We start from the raw sequence: 12,039 nt of genomic DNA on the forward strand, positions 1-12,039 counted from the left end.
TGTAATATAACCATCAGTTGCTAAGAGACAAGGTAATATGATTATCCAAGGATACTGATAGGATACTATTAATGGGGGATTCCCATAGCATGCTGACAGTTGAAATGGGTGAGAGGAAATTCAAAAGGCACTCATAGTGAGCTGATTCAGGAAACGCTATCAGAATAGATTACTATGGTTGTGTAGCTATTTGTAGGCTGAAGCTATCTTCTAGCAGTGCACATCATGACTATTCAATGCAGAAAATGGAAGTATTGTATACTAAAGAATTTGTAGAACATGGAGTGATGAATCATGCACAATCTAGGCATCAGTTGAATACATCTGGATGTAGTGTATGCCCAAAGAACATTTTAACCCAGATTGTATTGCACTGAGAATGAAGTTCAGTGATGGTATGGACTTGTAGAGGTGTCACAGAATTAACTGCTCCCTTCAGGCTACATCTAACAGCATGCTGGAAAATGGGAGAGCTTTTAGGGCCCCTTGTAAAAAAATTAATTTGATAAAATATAATAGACTTTTAACTGGGGATAATCTTTAGCTGAATTTCCCAAGTAAGCCCCTTGTTAACAATTTGGCAGCACACCCCTGGCCACATCTCTTTGAAAAAAAGTATTCAGGATTTACAAGGTGTTTAAAAAAGTTCTCAAAAGTTACTAAGGCTATATGGAAAAGTGAAATAAAGTATGCTGTGCATGAAAATTAAACAAAGGAATTTAAGTAGAAGCTTGGAAACTGCATCAGCGAAGGACTGTGACAGAAGGTTAAAGTTCATAAAAGTTATGATCGAATGGTGGGATCAGTGATGAAAAACAGTCTGCCTGTGATTAGGCAAACTGTTTTCCACATCGAAGAAATTGGCAATAGGCGAAAAGGACATTAGTGGAGCCCCTCCGGGGAACGTGAAAAGAGCCAGATTTGGCCAAAAGTTAAATGTGTGGATGGAAAGATAGTTAGTGGTCCCTTCAGTTTACATGATTCAGTGAATGATGAAAGTTATATTCTGCACATATTTGACTTCCCTAATATAAGAAGTTAGTAAAATCACATTCTTATGGAGGATGGGGCCCCACTTTACTTTTCCTTTTCTGTGCACAGCTAGTTACATATCACATTTCCAGATGGTTAAGCAAATGACCAATAGAGTGACTAGGAGTTCTGATTTCTTCTCAGTGAACTTATTGTACAGCTGGGCAAAAAGGAAATGTTTACAGTAAAAAAATCAACTGTTGATGAGCAGAAGGACTATCTGTGAAATGACTGAGCATTGCTAGAGAAGTGTGTGGGTAACTTCCCAGGGCCTTGCAATGGAAAAATTTCAAGCCCAGTTATATTAAATTCATTTAAATTCAGAAAATTCAGTACAAAACATTTTAGTAACCTTCACTACAACAGAATTTTTAAAAATGGTGAGAAACAGAATTGCTGTTGGCTGGTATAATTCTAAGAACTGTTTATATTTGGCATTAAGGCTGCTATAGCCTCATCAAAATTATTCACAAATATAGAAAAAAATGATCCAGCACCAAACCCTGTGGCACTCCACTGTTAACATTAGTCCACAAAGACCAGTGTCCGTTGATAACCGCTCTGTCTTTCCCACTCAACCATTCCTTATCTTTAGCATTAACTTATAATTAAGGCCGCTGCTACAATTTGAACAGCAGTCTTTAATGTACAATGGTATTAGAGGTTTTGCTGAAATCCAAGTATATGATATCAAAATTATTTTTTGCATCCAGTTCCTTTGTCACTGCATCATAGTATCCAATCAAATTGGTCAGAGAATGTCTCCCCTAACAAATCCATGCTGTGACTGAATTATAACTGCATTCCTGTTTAGATGGTCTTCCATTACTTCTTTAACCAGTGACTCCATAATTTTCCTGGAACAGAAGTTCATCTAACAGGTCCATAATTACTTGTCATTCTCTGATCCCCTTCGTGTATTAGGGATATATTTGGATATTTCCAGTCTGTGGGAACCTCTTCTGAATCCAAGAATGCTGTCATAATTTTGTCTAAGGGTTTGCTTACTTCACTGCCTCCCTTAATATAATTGCATAGATTCCACTGCCCCAGATGCCTTTCTTACATTTAACCTCAATTTCTCTTCCACTTTCCTCTCAGTTATTACAAAATCATTTAGCTCCCTGTTAGTGTTTGGCAAATTTCTGCTCCCCTAAAGAATTCCTCATGTGTGAATGTAGATGCAAAAATACTTATTCAACCTGTCAGAAACCTGAGCAGGATCATCAGCAGTTGAACTATCAATATCAAGTGCATAAATGTGGTTCATTCTAGTATTTTCATAAAAGAATGGTATTTTTCTTTGTATCCTTTTTCAAAGATTTCTGATAAACTTTCTTAGCTTGCCTAACCTCCTTTGTGACTTTATTGTAGACCAGTTTATATCTATCATAGGCTTTTGCATTACCTGATAATTTATATGCATCCCATGCATTTTACTTCTCTGCTATGAGTGTCATTAGTTCATCTGACCTCCAATGGTCTCAGCCTTGAACAGTATTTCTTAGTATGAAAAGGTTTGCTTCTATGATTATTTCCTTCAATGCTTCCCATTTAGAATTTGCTGATGGTAACGTCTTTAGCTGGTTCAACTGCATAGAATTTAAAAGCTGTCTTGGACCACTGCAGTCATCTTTACGAAAGCAAAGCCCTATTGACTAGCATATTTGGTAGAATCGCTATTCTCATCACACTGGGTAAAAAAGATCATTGTTTGAATCCCGTCAATGATGTGAGGAATTCTTATGGGTCTTCTTCACAACATGGCTGCGAAGGTAGTTTTTTTTTTTTTTTTTTTTTTGTAAACTCGAGTTTTTTGCACAGAAAAAAAATCTATCATAGAACAAAAGCAACTTACAGACAATTTACAAGGCGCAATATGGCTGCTGATGTCCCTAAAACCCTACAACGTTACCAAAGCAAAACCCTTCCGTTTACCCTTGAGTAAATCCCACATCAATACGCTGTCACCTAGTGGTGCTTTCATCTGCAGATTCTTAATACATGAATAATCATTGCTGATAATCAGATCAAGAGTTTGCCTCTTGATCTGATTTGCCTCTTGCCTCTCTAACATGCTGCTATAGAAAACAGCCATCCAATAAATCCACAAAAGTCTTGATAGCGTGTGAGTGACCAACCACAAGTTCCAGTCATATATTTAGGGTGAAAATCCCCAATTATATGACATTCAGATTTACTGGCCAACTCTATTTCTCTCTACAGTACGCTGCACTCATCAGAGTCAATGGACCTATAACTCTCGTATTCTCATTCTTTGCTTTCCAACTGCTTATAGTACACAGTCTGTGTGGGTAGCTCTGTGGTATCATCACTGTCCTCCCCACACTGGGTGGAAAAGGCCCAGGTTTGAATCCTGTCCATGACACGAGGAACTTTAATGTGATTTTTTCACTCCATGGCTGAGTTAGTCTCAAGCATAGATAGCAAGGTTCCCCCCCCCCCAGAAACGGGTTTTTTGTCCAGAAAAACAGGCAAATTGACCAGAGAACACACGCAATTTACAGACAAAATACGGGTTTATGTAATCAATTACGGGTAATCATATAATAATTTAATTTTTTTTGCTTATACACTGGTGTGCAAAACATAAGGACCAACACTATTTCTAAAGATTACAACCACAAAAGCTTTACTTAAGGTACTCTTTACTGATAAGAGTAGATTCAGTCTCAACAGTGATTCTGTACATCAGCTAATCTGATGAGAGGTTGGAACATGGTATAACCTGCAAACATCACTGAAAGGGATTGATATGGCGGTCGAGGTGTTCTTGTTTGGGGAGTCATTATCTTGGATGGATGTACACAACTCCAGATACTGGAAGGCGGTACTGTAACCGGTGCATGCTACTTTACTGAGGTAATCCTTCCCCGTGTGCGCCTGTTCCGAGGTGCCATTGGCCCCAAGTTCGTGTTTATGGATGATAACACCACACCTCATCGCACTGCAGCTGTTGATATGTTTTTGGAAAGTGAGGACATTGTTCGTGTGGATTGACCTGGCCGTTTCTACCGATCTAAACCCCATCGGACACATATGGGATGCTCTGGGGAGATGCCTAGCGGCACGTCCACACCCACCAGAAAACGTTCACCAACTGAAGATGCTGCTGCTGACAGGAATGGACGGTGTTACCGCAAGAACTTATGTACAGGCAGTACAAAGCCTGAGGTTCTAAGTTCTAAGTATGGACAGGCAGTGCAAAGTTCTGAAGTTATTATTATCATTATTAGCCATATTGTGCAAGGAAGCCTGAGGCTTATGCTGCACTAGCCGAAAAAAATTCCCGAGTTACCCTGAGAGAGAGGAATCATCAAGAAAAAGAATGATGATATCCAGCTCAGGAGCGGGTGTGCCAAGCCCATACTCACCAGATGTGAGCCCCCTGAAGTTCTAAGTATGGACAGGCAGTGCAAAACCTGCATCAACATTAGGGATGGCCATATCTCCTACTGAGGACCACCTCTTCCCTTTGTTCCATCTTTGGTAGTGATGCATCTGTATCATGTTGCCATTTTTGAATAAAGACCCTCTGTACCGTTTTGTTTCCGTTGTTGTGTCGGTGTTTCCTTCATCATTTCTGTACCTCACTAGGTTCCTTTGGTATGCTTTTCCCATGTCGACGTCTGCTGACGAGGCTAGTGGGAGCCAGACGTGTTCAAAGCCGCTAAGTGGATTTTCTTATTTATTGATTTGAAATTATTGTTTTTCTAAAACTTTTGATTTAAATTTAGTAGTATAGAATTATTTTGTGTTTTTCTGATTAATCTGGTGTATTTATTCTATACTCGGCCTTGTAATTGCTTAAACGTATCGGTAAGGGTATCATATCCCCAGGGGCTCACATCTGGTGAGTATGGGCTTGGCACACCCAGGGTCCTGAGCTGGATATCATCATTCTTCTCTTTCTTGGTGATTTCCTTCTACTTTTGTCTCTCTCTCTCTCTCTCTCTCTCAGGGTAACTCGGGAATTTTTTTTTTTTTTTTTGGCTAGTGCAGTATAGTTAATAATAATAATATCCATGTGTTACAAGTTGCACTCCGCTGAACGAGAAGTTTTTTAGCCATATTTAGCCACTTTATTGACCAATTGATACATCAAATTATTTTCTATAAGTAGCTTATAGACCTAGTCAGGATCGTTAGTTTATTCTGAATTGAGACAGCGAGATTTGGAAGTTAATTAATTCTTAAGTGTCCTTAGATTTACCGTTCGTAACTTGCACCATTGTTAAACGATACAACGTTATATCCCGAACTAGATAGCGTTAGTATAGTACAGTTATATTATATAATATAATATTGTCAATCAATCAGTAAAATCTATTAATTTTGTTAAACGTCGTTGTCAATTAAATTGTACTTTTAACTTAATGCATATAATGACTTAGATTACAAACGAAACATAATTAATACATAACTTGATACAGAAGTTATATAAACAGAACTCGTAGATAATATTTGATACTGAAAAATATATATAGCGTTATAACTGTGTTGGGATACAAGTTTAGGGTCACAATTTTATACTGAAATTGAAATTAAATCGAATTCATGACTCAGACCAGAGCAGCAAAGCAAAAGGCTCAAGCTAATGGGAGTGCTGTGGCTCAGAGGAGAACTGAGGGGGGGGGGGCGTTGCCCTCTGAATCGCAGCCTTTTAAAATGCACTGCTTGCATGATGTTTGTGGATCAATCGGGTACGGGACGTGATAGTGATATGGGGGATGTCTTTGTGTGTGCGAGATGCAAGGAGTGTAACGAAATCAGACGACAACTCAGCGTTGTTATGGGCCTATATGAGAGCTTGAAGGACAGGGTGGATGCCCTCGAAGGATCTAAATTGAGGGGCCCATCAAGCTCTCAGCTGCCCACATCAACGCCACAGCTTGCACTTGGTCATCACGCAACACAGTGGCAACCCCCAAGGCAGAATGCGCTGGTCCCACAGGAACTAGTAGTTGTTGGTGACTCTATTGTCAGGGAAACGGGGAACATGCTTTGTAAAAAGGATAAGTGGAACAGGACCAGGGTATGTGTGCCAGGGGCAAAGGTTGATGACGTTGTAGGGCGGATATCATCTTTTAAGGGTACAAAAGGTGATATACTTGTACATGTTGGCACTAATGATATTAAGAGTAGGAGACCGGCAGAATTACTTAAGAAGTACAGGTCACTGTTGAAAAAAAAGCCGTGAATTAGGGTTGAATTTGAAAGTGTCTGCAATTCTGCCCAGACACGATAGCAGGGAGTATATTTTTATTTATTTATTTATTTATTTATTATTCAATTTATTCCATATGCTTCACCCCTGAACAGCCTTCAGCTAGGAGGGTGCCTATATACATTTGTACATTTTGACTTAGACAGCAAACATAGAAGTCGTACATAAATTACACATATTATTATTATTTCTATTTTATAGAAACAGTTTCTATATAATATTTTGAACATTAGTTTCTTTATCCAACAAACATCTAAAGTGAGCAAATATAGCAGATAAAAATATATACAGTGACACGAGCAAAAGGTAGAGACATATAAACACATACGGGTCCTAATGTGTGCACATACAGCCAATACTTATACATACAAAACACATAATGATTTAAAACAAATTAATTCTTCAGCAAAGTAGAGTTCATGGGAGATTCCATCCTGAAGGAGATAATCAGGAAACTTCTACAGTTTTATGTGGTGGTACATGTCCTGTATCTTCTCGGATCTGTACGCTTTCTCATCACAGAACTTGTGGGGATCAATCTTCAGGGTGTTGTACGTTTGGAGGATGTTAGACGGAAAACATCTTCTAAGCATAGTTAAATTCTGTAATAAGCTTCTTAGGGGAATCCATGAACTATTGCAAAGGACGCGGGAAAGCCTAGGACCTGCAACAAGATTATGGACATTTGGAGCGTCAAAGCGATCGGTGAGGAGTTGACAGAGATTACGCAGATTTCCTGTAATGAGCAACTGATTCCAAGGGGTGCAACCAAGGTTAGCATACATGATTGATCTCGAGATGGTGAAAGGGAGGCCATTAACACGGTTCAACCACCTTAAAATCCAGTACTCGATACCCATGAATTTTTTGATGTTAGTGAGGGAAACAGAGGACCAGATCGTCGAGGCATACATGGGAATCGGAACAAGACATGTTTGTATGTAGTGAGTGGCAAGTTTTTGGTTGTTTACTCCAGTAAGTTCCTGTCTTATCGCCCACATTGCTGACAGAGTTTTTGCTTTAGTGTTGGCAAAGTGCTGTTGGAAGGTCAGGCCTTCATCCCAGGTGAGCCCTAGATCAGTGTGATGAGAAACCCTTTGCACTCTAATACCATTTATGTAGATGTTTATGTTCATCTTCTTCTTCAGGTTGGTGAAAGACATTTGTGCTGACTTGGTCGGATTTATGGATAGGCCAATATTCTCAAGATAATGGTCAAGTTCTTCTATTAGGGCAGTGGCATGGGCGTTGATTGCTTCAGATTTGTCACCGTGTTTTGACGAGATGAAGAGTTTTATATCATCTGCGTAAGAGCTGCAGTCAGGATGCGTAGAGAGGAAGGGGTCCAAAGCGGCAGCAAAAAATAGTGCGGAAAGGACGCCACCTTGGGGGACTCCTCTGTAGACGACGTGGTTCGATTGGAAGGTTCTATGTTCTACTCTCAAATGCCTTTGTTTGAGAATGGAAACGATGACTTTTAATAGGCCTCCCTGTATTCTGAAGTGCCTTTCAAGTATTGTCATCAAGGAATTGATTGAGACATTATCGAAAGCAGCTTTAATGTCTAAAAATACTACATCAATCTGTTCTTTGGCGTTCAGAGTCATTTGGATCCGAAATAGGGTGTCCATTAGATTAGTCACAGTTGATCTCTTTGGAATCACAGTGTGTAAATATGGTGGTCTTTTATGGAAAAAATGCATAACAAGAATTGGCAGCAGAGTCTTCTCGAACAATTTTAGTAAATTGCAGCTTATAGAGATTGGACGAAAATCCTTCTTGTCTTTCGGATGTTTGACTTTAGGCACGGGTTTTACAATATAATGTTTCCATATTTCAGGGATAATTCCAGTGTGTAGGGTTTCTCTAAATATGTGTAGCAAGACCTCGATGATGAATGGACTGCTTACTTTCATGATGAAGAGGGGGAACATATCAGGGCCAGAAGTGGATTTATTTGGGAGACTATTTAATGCCTGAATTACATTTTCTTTGGTTATGGTGATTTCTGTTAGTAGAGGTCTGATATCAAGATTGGATCCGGATGGAGTCATGTTATTCATGTAATTTACCAGCCAACTGGTATTGTCTGGTGCGAGAGAGTTATTCTTTAAATTAGGGTCTGGAGAGATTCCGAAGGTACTGTTCGCCCATTCCCTAAATAAAGTTTCATCCATGGTGAAGTTGGTATTCTTGTTGTTATTGATTCTTTTAGACTGTTTAAGCTTTTTAGAAATTGCAAGGTTGTACTCTTGGCGTTTGTACTTTAAGAAACAGGCTCGTTCTTTTTTGTAAGCTATGTAGTCTTCAGCGGTTCTGGGTTTTTGCCATTTTCTGTAAGCCTTTTGTTTTCTTACAAACACAACCTTCATATTGTTGTTAAACCACCAGTTAGATCGATGTGAGATCCGAATCTCCTTAGACGCACCAACACAAGCTATTTGAAATAATTCTTCAGCCAGGATGGAAGTGGCTTCAGGCCCTGACTTTTTTAACAGACAGTTCCATTTATACGTAGTGAGGCGATGGAGGATTATTTCTTGCTTAATGAACTTGTTTGAAAAGACTCTTCTCGTATGCAGCGGGCCACATCCTTCAACCGAGGCATTAGAGAGGTCGGAATGGGCATAAAATTCAAAATCTAACGGTTGATGATCTGATTTGAAGAAGATGGTTGGTTGGATAAGTTCCGCATGAGGTATGTTGTGAAAAATGAGGTCGAGCTGCTGATTTCCGCGAGTTGGGGGAGTTTGAAGAGGATGAAGGTCGAGCATATGTAGCATGTTTTCCAGAGAAGACCGAGCCGTTGAGTAGTAGTAGTAGTAGTAGTAGTAGTAGTAGTGGCACATGATGCAAGAAAGCAAGTGTAGGAGCTTATGCAGCATCAGCCAAAAAAAAAAAAAAAAAAATCATCACGCCATTCCCTCCAAATGCCTGTCCAGTTCCTCCTTAAATTTATTTAACCTATCAACTTCCACAACGACAGATGGAAGTTTGTTCCAGCAATTAACCACCCGCTGGCTAAAGGCAAATTTCCGCACATCTATTCTACATCTGTCCTTTCTTAATTTGAACTTATGTCCCCGTAGGTTCGTAATCTGAACAAGTGGAAGGATCCCATCAGAATTCAGCGTGCTCAACCCATTCAAGGCCTTATAGACCTCAATCAGATCACCGCGCAGGTGCCTAGTCTCCAGCCACTGCAATTTGCAGAACTTAAGCCTCTCTTGGTAAGAGAATCCCTTCATTCCCCTCACCAATCGTGTTGCTCTTCTCTGTACACGCTCAAGCAAATCTACATCCTTCCTAAAATGAGGCCTCCAGACCTGTACGCAGTACTCAAGGCGTGGCCTGACCATTGCCTTATACAGAGGGACAATCACCTCCTTGGTAGGGGCATGTTGAAGTCCCCTACGAGAATAGTAGGGACGTTGGGTTGGAGATTGGTAGTAATCCAGGTCGCTAATTCCGTTCTAACCTCTAGGGTGTGTTCTGGAGGGAGGTAGACAGTGCAAACCTGTATTCTAATTTCATTGAGGTCAAGGATTACAGAGATGGCTTCAAAGTTTTCGGAACTACTTGAGTTGGTCCTATGTCGAGAAAAGGAATTTTTATAGATAATTGCAACTCCACCACCGCGGCGAATGGCGCGTCCATTAACTTGAGAAGCATAGTTCAAAGGGAGGCAAAGAGTGTCAATACATCTATTGTGGTTCATCCAGGTCTCCATTAAACAAATAATATCGTACTCTGCAGTAAGGAGAATAGATTGAAGTGTATGGAGTTTGCAACTTATGCCTCTTATGTTATGAATGTAGCATCTGATAGTTACAGATGCCAGTGTGGATGGGACACTCTGTAATTGCTATACCTGAGTATTATTATGCCCCTTCTGGAGCACGCTAGCTTTTCTGTTTTCATAAGGTTTAATTAGAGTATTTTGTGGCCATGGGTCCAAGCTTATTAGCGGTTGGCAGGGGTCAGCTGGCTTTGAGACAATGAAAGAGGCATAAGATGCGTGCCGCGTACGTAGTTGTCTAACATCTACTCTGATGGAGTATTCCTTCCAATACATTTCTATGATTGCCTGAGTAGTAGTTTTTGGATTTAATCTTGATACAAAGATTTGGTCCCGAGTCAGTACAGCCGTTATGTTATAGTTATGTGCTGGGCAAGTCTTTCGTTGATTGGGTTTCTGATTATGTCTTATGATACCCTTTTCATTGATGTTTGTTAGAGATGGAGGGCTATACGACACAGCGCTGGGATTAAGAGGTTGGTTCTCTTCGTGGGTGCTGTTTTGATTGTCTCTACCTTTGGGTCGGATGCCAGTTGGGCTGATAGCGGTAACGTCGGCATAAGACCGCCAAAACGATTGTTTTTGCTGTGGCGGGTTTGGGCAGCAGCCGACTACCTCATTGACTGTATCTACTGAATTAGTGCCAGCAAGTGTTACACCCCTTATCTTCTGAGTATCCTTTTTCAACGTATGCTCTGTTGTCTTTTTTTTCACTGTATGAATTTCAGATGAGGAGTTTTTATGCATTGAGATGCAGCTCTGAGAGGAAACGGTTGCACTGTTATGCGGATGCTTATCGATTTTTTCCTGTTCGAAGGTGACAAAACATTCTTCAGCTTGCGGTATGTGTCCATTTGTTGCTGAGATCATCACTGGGAACTGTTTGCTACACGTGGATACTGGTACTCTCTCTGGCTCTAGTGTGATACTGCTATCAGTGACCCGTTGTCGAGTTTCTGTTGAGATCGCGTCTGAATCATGATATTCATTATCCTGTTGTTTGTACTTGCCATATGCTGTACTTTCAGGTCTCCTTGTATGTTCTGATAAATTCATTATGACTTGCTTGAGGGTGAATAGCTCTTGAGAGATTTCTATATTTTGCCCTCGAAGTATTTGGTTTTCGTCAATCAAAACCGCTAGATTTTCTTGAACGTTCTTCAGATTCAGAGCTATACTTTCTATTGCTGCTGAGAGTTGTTCAGGGGCTTTTCTTGTGTTCTGAAAATCCGTATTTACCATTAGCAGTGCATGACTACTCTCGGCATTGCTTATACTTTCAGTTTGAGTACTTTTATTCAATTTTATATTCATCATATAAAATTTATAATTTTATATGATGAGGGCCTTGTCGATCAATTCGTCCCTGGAAAGATTGTGCAAGGCTCAAGGGTAGAATTTTTTTCAGCCTGGTCTGTACTTGTTAACAGAAAGGACTGCTTCTACAGAGATGGGATACACTTAAATAGAAAGGGTGCAAGAATATTTGCTGATGCTATCCAGGCAGTGTTAGGTGGGTCGGAAAACTGTTAGCTTGGGAGGGGGGGGTACAAGGACTAATAGATTAACAGTAACCACTGGCAGAGGTGAAAGTGATTATTGCACTGCTTCTATTGGAATGAGCAGCAGCCTGGAAAACAAGATGCAGGATATTTCAGAGACTGCTGGGAGTCATTGCAGTACAAGTAAACACATGGGTTGTGTTAGGGTAGCTAAGAAAAAGAACAGGTGCATGTATATTTGCGTGTACACCAATGCTAGGAATTTGGTAGATGAATTTGAGGTGTTGGTCAAAACATCAAAGGCAGATATTGTTGGGATATCAGAGACTTGATGTCACACAGATATAAGTGATGCAGAAATGGAATTTGGGGAGTACAATGTGTACAGGAAGGGAAGAGAGGTTATGCTATTAGTTAAGAAACACCAAAAAATCTAAGGAAGTACAGCCAGTCCACAT

Source organism: Mastigoproctus giganteus, chromosome 1 (assembly GCF_048544385.1).
Source record: "Mastigoproctus giganteus isolate SK-2022 chromosome 1, ASM4854438v1, whole genome shotgun sequence".
Classification (NCBI taxonomy): domain Eukaryota; kingdom Metazoa; phylum Arthropoda; class Arachnida; order Uropygi; family Thelyphonidae; genus Mastigoproctus; species Mastigoproctus giganteus.